Genomic DNA, 9,310 nt, shown 5'->3' with positions numbered 1-9,310 from the left:
TTTGCTGGCCTGTTCAAAATTGTGTTGTATTGACCATTGTAAAGTGATACAGGGTTTGACCCACTACCCAGTTTTCAGAGACAGATGGAGGAGGAATTCAGCCACTGCTAAATGTAGATAACACCAAGTGAACTGCTGAATAGTTCACAAACCTAGTCTTCACAACAAGCATCTTTCTGAAGAAAATAAGCTCATACAGTAGAGATGTTGATCATTTGATCACTGATGCAGTAACCTTAGCTGTGTGGGTTATATCCTGCTCAGGATACAACAGATGGCCAGAGCTTAAGGGCACCTTCCATGTGCCCAAACCATTGACAGCTTAAGCATAACTGAAGAAAATCGACAGGTTGGTCACCACTTTTAATCCTAGCCAGTTTCCCTTTTGGTGCTTGAATTAACCTATCCCATTTGGTGTTACGCTGGCCTTACCCATCCCATGGTCAATAATTATATATTACCCCTAAAGAAAATAACTGGGATCATACGATAGATGATTTGTGTGAACCCGTGCTTGGGATAAAACGTTTAGCAGCTACCTATGTCTGTTAGTAGTACAGAGGGTGGTCCTGGGGTAAATTTTCCATTTCCCATCCAAGTTGTGTTTAAATATTGACTGGGATGAGCTTTGTTTTACATGGATGGGGAATATGTTCTGGAGCAGCTGCATGCTCTGTGAGATGCAACTGTCCCTTCAAGTCATTCCTTTGTTGCTGAAGAAGTTTAGATCCGTAGACCAAATATTTATGAAGACGTTTGACTTGCTGATGTGCAATAAATCTCTCAGTATTGTGTGAGAGGTTGCCTTGCATGCTAGACACAAGTCACCCCTTAACAGATTCTAGGATACCCAGTATAGTGACAGGGCTTTCAGTTGCTCCATGTAGCACATTTTGTTTAGGCCTTGTAACCTTTTAGTAAGGTATCTGTGTGGACATGTGTCTTGACAAATACATGCCAATGGGGACATTATACTCAAAGATCAGCCTAATGAGGGCTGATTAAAGGGGGTTAATGACATCTCTACATATAGATACAATCCTTTTGTTTATGAGCTGTGTAATATAGGACTTTCTACAGTGGACCCATGTTGGTCGAAACGGAAGAGCTTTTCTGTTTGGTGCTTTGCTCATAACCAGGATCCACTTTCTGTGGAGATCCTTCTGCTTCGCTTTTATTTGTGTAAATTACTCCATGCTGGGTTAGCATATTCTTCACCTTTCAGATGTTTCTGCTTGTCTGCCATTAACTCATCCTCTGGCCTCTAGGATTGAGGTCAAACAATTTCTTAAAGGTGCCCTTCATATCAGACCTCCCAGGAAGCCTATTCCACCTTCCTGGAAGTTTAGTTTTGTTCTTGAAAAATTGACTCATGCTTCTTTTGAGTCTTTAGCTTCAGCTTTCTTGCAATATTGTACATGGAAGACTGTTCTCCTTTTGTCCCTTACTTCAGCTGAGAGAGTATCTGTACTCCAAGCTGTTATGAGAGAATTGTGTTTTATTGGCACCTAACTGGTAAAGGGAGGCCAGTTTAGGGTTTGGAATAAGCATCCTTACTGTTCCTTTTGAATTTTTGTTAGTTTTTTTTTTTTTTTAAGTTTTAGCTTCTGGTATTTAAGCCCTGCATCTAATCTAAGCAGGCTTCTGCTTGTTTGTGCATTGCACAGCAATGAGCACTACGGCGCAGTTGTGTGCCAAAGCCAGACAATTAAACAAACCAATTAGAAACTTTGCAGTGTGAAGAGTGTGATGTTCACTTCCTAAATTATGTTATGCACTTAGTTCACTTAATAAAAATCGAACTGTAAAATATAACTATAAAATATATGCTATAAAATAATCAAATAGAATATAGTAGGTAGTCCACAGCTGAGTTAAAAATGGAATATCCTTTATTGAAACACACAAACAAGTGATCCTAGTTGAGTGTAATGAAAAGCATCAAAAACATTCCTTATTTATATATAATCAGGTTGTTTGGAGTAAGGGAGTACTTACAGAGGGTGGTTCTGTTAAGAGCAATAAAAACATTAAAATCATTTCTTTAGCCAAGTCCCCCTTAACACCATAGTGTAATCAGAAACTGTGCTACCTAAAAGTGAAACTAGAAAGGAAGGGTTGCATTTTTGTGGTGATCCTAGCCAACCTGTAGCCATGAGACTTAACGTTATTTTGTCCTGGTGGGATGGATAGACTTATTGTGTAGCAGGAGATTTACTCTGGTAGGTTTTCTGTAAAGATCTGTGTCAATTTTACCTTGGTCCAAGTCTTTAGTAATCTGCATATCTAAGAAGACTGCTGAGGTGAGGCTGTGGGAAGAGGTGAAACACAGGAAGCTGGTGGTTTGATTCAGATAGCTGATAAACTCTTCTAATTTAGCACCGTCTCCTTTCCACACAATAAAAATATCAGTAAAGCACAGATACACTGTGATGTGTTGCATGTATTCTCTGTTGTTGTAAACATAATCTTCCTCCCACTTGCTTAGGACTATCTTGGCTAGGCTAGGGGCCATAGCTGCCCCCATGGCCATACCAGTCTTTTGTTTATAGTTATTTCCATGAAACGTAAAGAAATTCTAGCTAAGTGCCATATCTAAACGTTTTACCTGTTCTTTCATGTTGTGCTGGTATGCCATTCTTATTTTTCCTGTAAGAATCGGTCACTGTTTCAATACAATAATTATGGAGAAGTAGAGTGTATATAATGATTCGACATCTGTAGTTAATAAAATACTGTCAGCATCAACTATAACATTTTTTATTTTCCTTAAAAAATCATTAGAGTCTTTTATGTGTGAGGTGTTCTTCTCAGCCAGAGGTTGTAAGAAAAAATCCAGGTAGATGGCAGTAACTTCGGTCAGGGACCCCCAGTTGCAACCATTGGCCTGTAAGGAGAATTTTCTCTATTTTTATGTGGCTTACGGATTCCAAAGAATTTAGGCAAGCAGGGGGAAGGTTTCTCTAGGTAGTCAAACAAGTTATCCGTTAACAAGCCATCATCATAAAGTGCAGTCAAGGCTGTGTGCCAGTTGTTGTACCATGCCGTAATCTCTTCTAAAGTTAAAGACTCGTAATAGTTTGTGTCGCTCGGCATTTCTTCTGTCCTCTGGTTATAGCTACTGGTATCAGTAACAGCAGTACCCCCTCCCTTGTCAGCCTTCATAACCCATCAAGACTCATCTCTGCCTAGCTCTAATAATTCTTTTTTCTCACCTTTGTTAAGGTTGTGGAACTTTCTCCCTGCTGTTTCTTGCAGCACTTTCCTGATGCCCATTTCACATTTGACTTCAAAGGCTGCTGAAGTTTGGTGCAAGGGAGGGCAGTAATTACTGGGTCTTTTTATTTTTTCCTACATAGTTTTTTTTCACAGTGGTATCAGATTTTTCCATGGAACAGAACTTTCAGATTCAGTTTTCTGACATAGGATTCTAATTTTAAATCAACCAGTACCAGTGCTGTGTCAGACCTGCAATGGGGAACAAAAGTTAATCTCTTTGGAAGCACAAACCTCAAATCTCAATGTCAGTAAATTATTTTTTGGATTGATTCCAAACAACAGGGGTAAGTTAATATCGTGGTTGGCTTCTCCGTCTGGTTCTGGGTCCTGTGGTGTAGTTGGACTCCCCCAAGTATTTAATTTCCCTCATTCCTGTCCATTGCTTGGTTCTCTCGCCTTCCAGAGTGGTGCTGGCTGGGGTTGGGGCTAGTTAAATTCAACAAATTTTCCCTTAAAACCCAGGCAGGAATATCCATTTGCCGAGCTCCTCCATGATAGTTTCTGAAAAGCCACCCGTAGTGACAACAGTCTTCAACCTAGCATTATGCACAGTTGGACTACCCTTGTTTCTCCTGCCAACCTTGTTGACTTGGGGCAGTGTAGCAATTGCCTCATGTACACAGACAACCCTCTATTAATAATGCAGTTTACTACAGAGTGCAAGAGATGTATTTGCACCAAAAATGAAGAATCCATGCTCTCTCTCACTCAAAAACAGTAGCACGGAGAAGGTTGTCAACTCACCTACCACTTCATATTCACACAGTACCACTACTCATACACATAGGACGCATCAAACACATGAATCTCAAAAGGCTTAACGAAACACCAGAGACCTCCAAAACACACGTCTGCTACAGTTAAGAGTCTCCACAGCAGCCATGACACACAGGAACACTAGTGTCTCACCCACATAGCCCATAAGGTGTAACACTCAAAAACCAAGTTTTCTTGTAATTGGAGACTCAATAGTGAGGCACACGGATGTCCTACTCACCAGGTTGGACAAAAAGAAAGTCACAGTCAGCTGCCTGTCCGGTACCAAGGTTCACCAAATCACGCATGCACTCAGGTCTCTCAGCAACAAGTACCGTTATAACTCTTGTCATAGCTCATGTTGGTGTGAATGACCTGAGACGTATCTCACTGGACTATATGAAGAGAGATGTGGTCGAGCTCTCTGAGTATGTGTCCCAGGTGGGAATGTCCCTAGCCTTGAGCAGCATACTACCCTCACATAGAATGATGCCACAGTATAAACAAAAAAATGATTGATTTCAGTAATTGGCATAGATTTTGGTGTCATTCCAAGTGATCCAGTTCCTGTCTACCTGGGAAGCCATGGTCGACAAACCTTGCTGCTTTGCCAGAGACAGCTTGCACCTGACACCCCTAGGATTTCGGTTGCTGGCAAAGGCTGTTCCCTCCCCCATAATGTCTTTTTAGGCAAGGTCTTGAAAACAACATTACTAACATGAAATTAACTAATCAGAACAAAATAAGGGTCATGCTGCTAAAAGCTTAAAACTGCACTCCCTGAAAGCACTTCTGTCACTAGAAGATGTAGATGTCTGTGCAGTCACAGAAACTTGGTTTAAAGCTTCAAAGTACACCAGCCCTGCAAGGCTACAGTGCCTTCCATACCTTTAAACTTCAAAATGAATGTCTGAAAAACCAAAGGAGGTGGTGTTTCAATCTTTATTAGAGATAAATTCACCTCACGTTTAGTTAGACTGGACAACTCCATAGAGTTACACCAGGTCTGGGTTATGGTGGGTAAGACCTCCATTCAAGTCCTAGCCAGTTATAGGTCCCCCTCCATGGGTCACGACACCCGTGAAGCCTACTTAATCAAACAGAAGACAATCCAAATTTTACCGAACGCAGTGGTTATGGGGGATTTCACTCATCTTGCCATCAACTGGAAAACTTACTATAGCCCAAACTCGTTAACACAAAAGTTCCTTGACTTTGTGAATTCAAATACCCTAGAGCAAATTGTCTGTACCCCGACAAGAGGCACAGAATTCTAGATCTAATCCTCACCAACATGTCAAAACAGGTGCACTGCTACAATTGTTGGACCCTCATTAGTTAAAACTGACCACAAATCAGTCATCTTCAAACTGACACTAACACCAGAACTCACAAAGGGTGAAATCAGATTAAAAAACTTCACCAAGGCAAACTATACCCTCCAAAGTGAAAGTATAAATGCATTCCAAGCCTTACCCCAAGATGAAAGTGGTAACTACGGAGAAGCTTACACTAAAGCCCTGTACGATCACTTGTATAAGTGTATAAACTCGGCTATACCAGATAGAATCAAAGCTAGAAACCCAAGTAAAATCAAGCTGCCATGGTGGACTTCCAGCATCAACAACCTCTACAATAAATGCAGAAAGTTGCTGTCCAAGAAAACAAACACAAGGACGCAACAATGGAAAAGCACCCTCCTCAGCCTTAACAGGCAAATAAGACAACTTGTCAGATCCTCCAAGAGCTCCTTTGAATGAAAGGAAGTACTACCAAGGATAAACCATAAAGGCCTTTTACAGCTATGTATTTAACCTAAAGGGTAGGACCCAAGCATGTGCAGAACTGGTGGTCAATGGTATCACATGCACTGACCCCACAGAGATAGCAAACCTGCTAGCGGATAGGTTTGGTGAAAATTTCAGTTCCTTATCCCCTCCTAACTTAAAGCAAACCCTCCCCCAAACTTCCCCTGCACCTTACATATCTGAAGAGTAAGTCATCAAAGCCCTGTCCAAGGCAAAGAACACGGCCTCTATGGGACCAGATGACATCCCGGGCTGTCTTCTGAACAGGCTAAAACATGAACTAGCATCACCACTAAGTACACTTTTCAGTCATAGCCTAATCACAGGCTTTGTTTCTGTGGAATGGGGAACAACTACAGTTATTCCCGTCCACAAAGGTGGCCTAGCAACAGACCTAGGGAAAGACCCATAAGCCTGACCAGCCTCATCTGTAAGGCCATTGAACGTATCATTATGGACCTCATAAATAACGACATAGGTGACCTCCAAACCCGGGATCCTACCCAATTCGGCTTTATGAAGGGCAGATCCTGCCTGTTAAATCTGGTGGATTTCTCTGAAAGTGTGACCAAGGCCATTAATGAGGGCAAATCTGTGCAGACAGCATACCTCGACTTGTCAAAGGCTTTCGACACAATCCTATATTCAGGCATTACTGATAAACTTAGCAAACTGAATGTAAACCCCTTCATTTTAAGATAGTTTGCCAACTGGCTCACAAACCAGACACACACTATCAAAGTGGGTGACTCCACATCAACCAGCAGACCTGTTACCAGCAGGCTACCACAGAGGTCAGTGCTGAGCCCCCTGCTGTTTGGTATATACTTCTCAGAAGTTCAGGTCAAAACTAAATAGTTGTGGCTGACCAAGGTGCAGTCATTGAATCCCCAGATGATGTTGGTATACACCAGGATGGTCTCACGTAGACCAGCAACTAGTGTATTAGTTGCAGTCTCAAACCGAATGCAAAGAAATGCATCATCAGTCCCTTCAGCACAGACAATTCTCCTTCATATTAGCAAATCAATAACAATACCCTAAGTACCTATGAAGTGGTAATTGACCTGGGATCACAGGTTGACCACGACCTTAACTTCGACCACCACATGTTTACCATTGTAAGGAAAGCTTTCCACGTACCTTACTTGATTAGTAAAGGCATCACCTCGAGAGCAGAAAAGTTATAACCCCCTTATACTCAGCACTTATCCAGCCCACAATCGAGTATAACACCTCATTCGGTATGTACTGTACTAAGCACATGCAGCAATTAGACAGACCTCAGAGGTTTCTAACAAAGAAGATCAAGGGCCTACAACACATGCCCTACATGGACTGACTAAAATCCCTGTCACTATAGTCCGTATCATATGTATCTTTCTTAGTGGAGACATTTATGTCTGGCCTACAGAGCAACCCAAGACCCAAGCCTAATGAACTTAATGCATATCTGGAAATCAAATGGATCTAGGGCTACCCATTCCAGGGACTTAAATATAGCTTGCGACTTAAGTAAGACATGCTGGTGGGGCAGATTTATCTCCCAGCAATTGCCACATCTTTAGAACAGGCTACCAATTCATGTGAAACAGAGCACCTCTATGACACTGTTCGAGTAACCTGGATGAGTGGATGGGGCACCATAAATTCTTACTGGAGATAGCGCCCACAGCCCTCCTGGACATGAGCAGTCATCTGTAAATGCAGTCTTTGGTATTGACTAGTACCTCTGCTGTATTACATTGGGTTGAAACGACTAGGCTTAAAATGATCTCTGGGTCGATAGCCTAGCAATCTCCTATAATCCTATGGCTGTTCCTCCTTTTTAAGTTTTTCATAGGGACAGGGTGTCTCTTCATACTCATCCTTCTTTTATGCCAAAGGTGGTTAATGAATTTTCTCTTAATCAGTCTATTAATTTGCCCTCCTTTTTTTTCTTCTCCACAGTCTGCTGGTGAGAAGGTTCTTCACACCTTGGATTTGCGTAGACAACTTGGATATTATTTAGATCAGACTAAGGCCATTTACAAGTCTGAGCAACTTTTTATTTCCTTTTCTTTTTGTTACTCCTTTCACTGGAAAAGCCTTTCTGCCTTTGTTAAGGCTCATTCTGTCAGGGCTGTAGTTTCCTGTGGTGTTTTTTCAGAGGATTGGATACCAATTCCATAAATGAAGCTGCTACTTGGACCTCTGTCCATACCTTTACTGAGCATTATGAACTGGATGTTGTTTCCAGAGCAAGACCTGGCTTTGCCAGAACTATCTTGCATGAGATTCTTGAGGGCTTTTCTGGGTCTTCCTCCTAGATTTTGTACTCTCCCTTTAGTAGAGTACTGCGGCAGTGATATAGAAGGACATAGTACAGTGGTGTAAACTCTTACCATAACCGTAGACGTCCTTCTCTTCACTCTTGCGGTATTCGCTCGCCTCCTCCTTCCCCTTCAGCTCTGCTCTTTTCCTTTTTCTCCTTCCAGATGCACAGGTTCCTCCTCCTTCCTAGGACTGTTGTTCCTGTGGGGGCTATTCGTTTCTGAGGTATGTACATCTTTACATCACCTTTATGTCCTATGCCTTGAGCAGGGAGCATAAGCATGATGTATAATGTCATAAAATCCTAAGGTTTTGGTATACTGACCAGACTTTGGCCTACCCTTCACAGGGAATCCCTTTAATAAAGAAAACTGCAACAGTGAAGAGAAGGACATCTACTGATATGGTGAGATTTTACACAACTGTACTTTGCCATCACCTAATTATGACATGTACACGGATTCATCTAACTTGGCCTGGGGTGTGTGGACTGGCTCCACAACATTTCAGGATAGCAGTCACACAGAGAACTCAAGGACAATATCCGTATAAAGGAGATGAAAGCCTTCATCAAAGCCTTACATTTGTTCTCTCAGCTGCAGAGCTGAGGCCCCCTGAAAGTGTTCACAGACAATAGCACCTCAGTCATATGGTACATAAACAAGCGGTGGGCACCAAGTCTTACCAGTTGTGCAGGGTAGCTATGCGGGCATGGGACCTAGCCATACAAAAAAATCCTATGTACAGTGTGTTTACATTCCTTCAGAGGACAGTGTTCTTGCAGAGTAGCTCAGCCCACCTAGGGGAAGGCCCACAGGAATGGATGTTGCACCAAAGTTTCCTGACCATAATCTTCAGATGAAGTACACCTCAGATAGATGTTCTTGAATCCAACCAGAACAGACAACTCAGACTTTCTTCTCCAAGATTCATTGTCTTCAGACCTGGAGGATAGACACCATGTTCCTCAGCTGGGGGGTGAAGTTCCTATGTGTCTTCCCCATATTTCTCCTGATCCCAAACGTTCTTATGAAGATCCAAAAGGATCATTCAGACATCCTGCTGGTGACTCCCTTTTGGCCTAGGCAACATTGATTCCCCCTTATACTAAATTTGGCCAGGGGCAATCACTTCAAAGTTACCCCACAAGGTGA

The 9,310-nt window shown here is 42.2% G+C and overlaps 1 protein-coding gene across 2 annotated transcripts in view; it reads left to right on the top strand.

Moving 5' to 3' along the window:
• Positions 1 to 9,310, top strand: part of LOC122800889 (interleukin 1 receptor accessory protein) — a 1,870,333-nt gene that overhangs the window by 1,370,374 nt on the left and 490,649 nt on the right. The window lies entirely within an intron of this gene.

Source organism: Protopterus annectens, chromosome 4.part1 (assembly GCF_019279795.1).
Source record: "Protopterus annectens isolate FY-2018-M chromosome 4.part1, PAN1.0, whole genome shotgun sequence".
In the NCBI taxonomy this organism is placed as follows: Eukaryota; Metazoa; Chordata; order Ceratodontiformes; family Protopteridae; genus Protopterus; species Protopterus annectens.
Note: the sequence above shows the minus strand (reverse complement) of the source record. Positions and strands in the feature narration are given on the sequence as shown.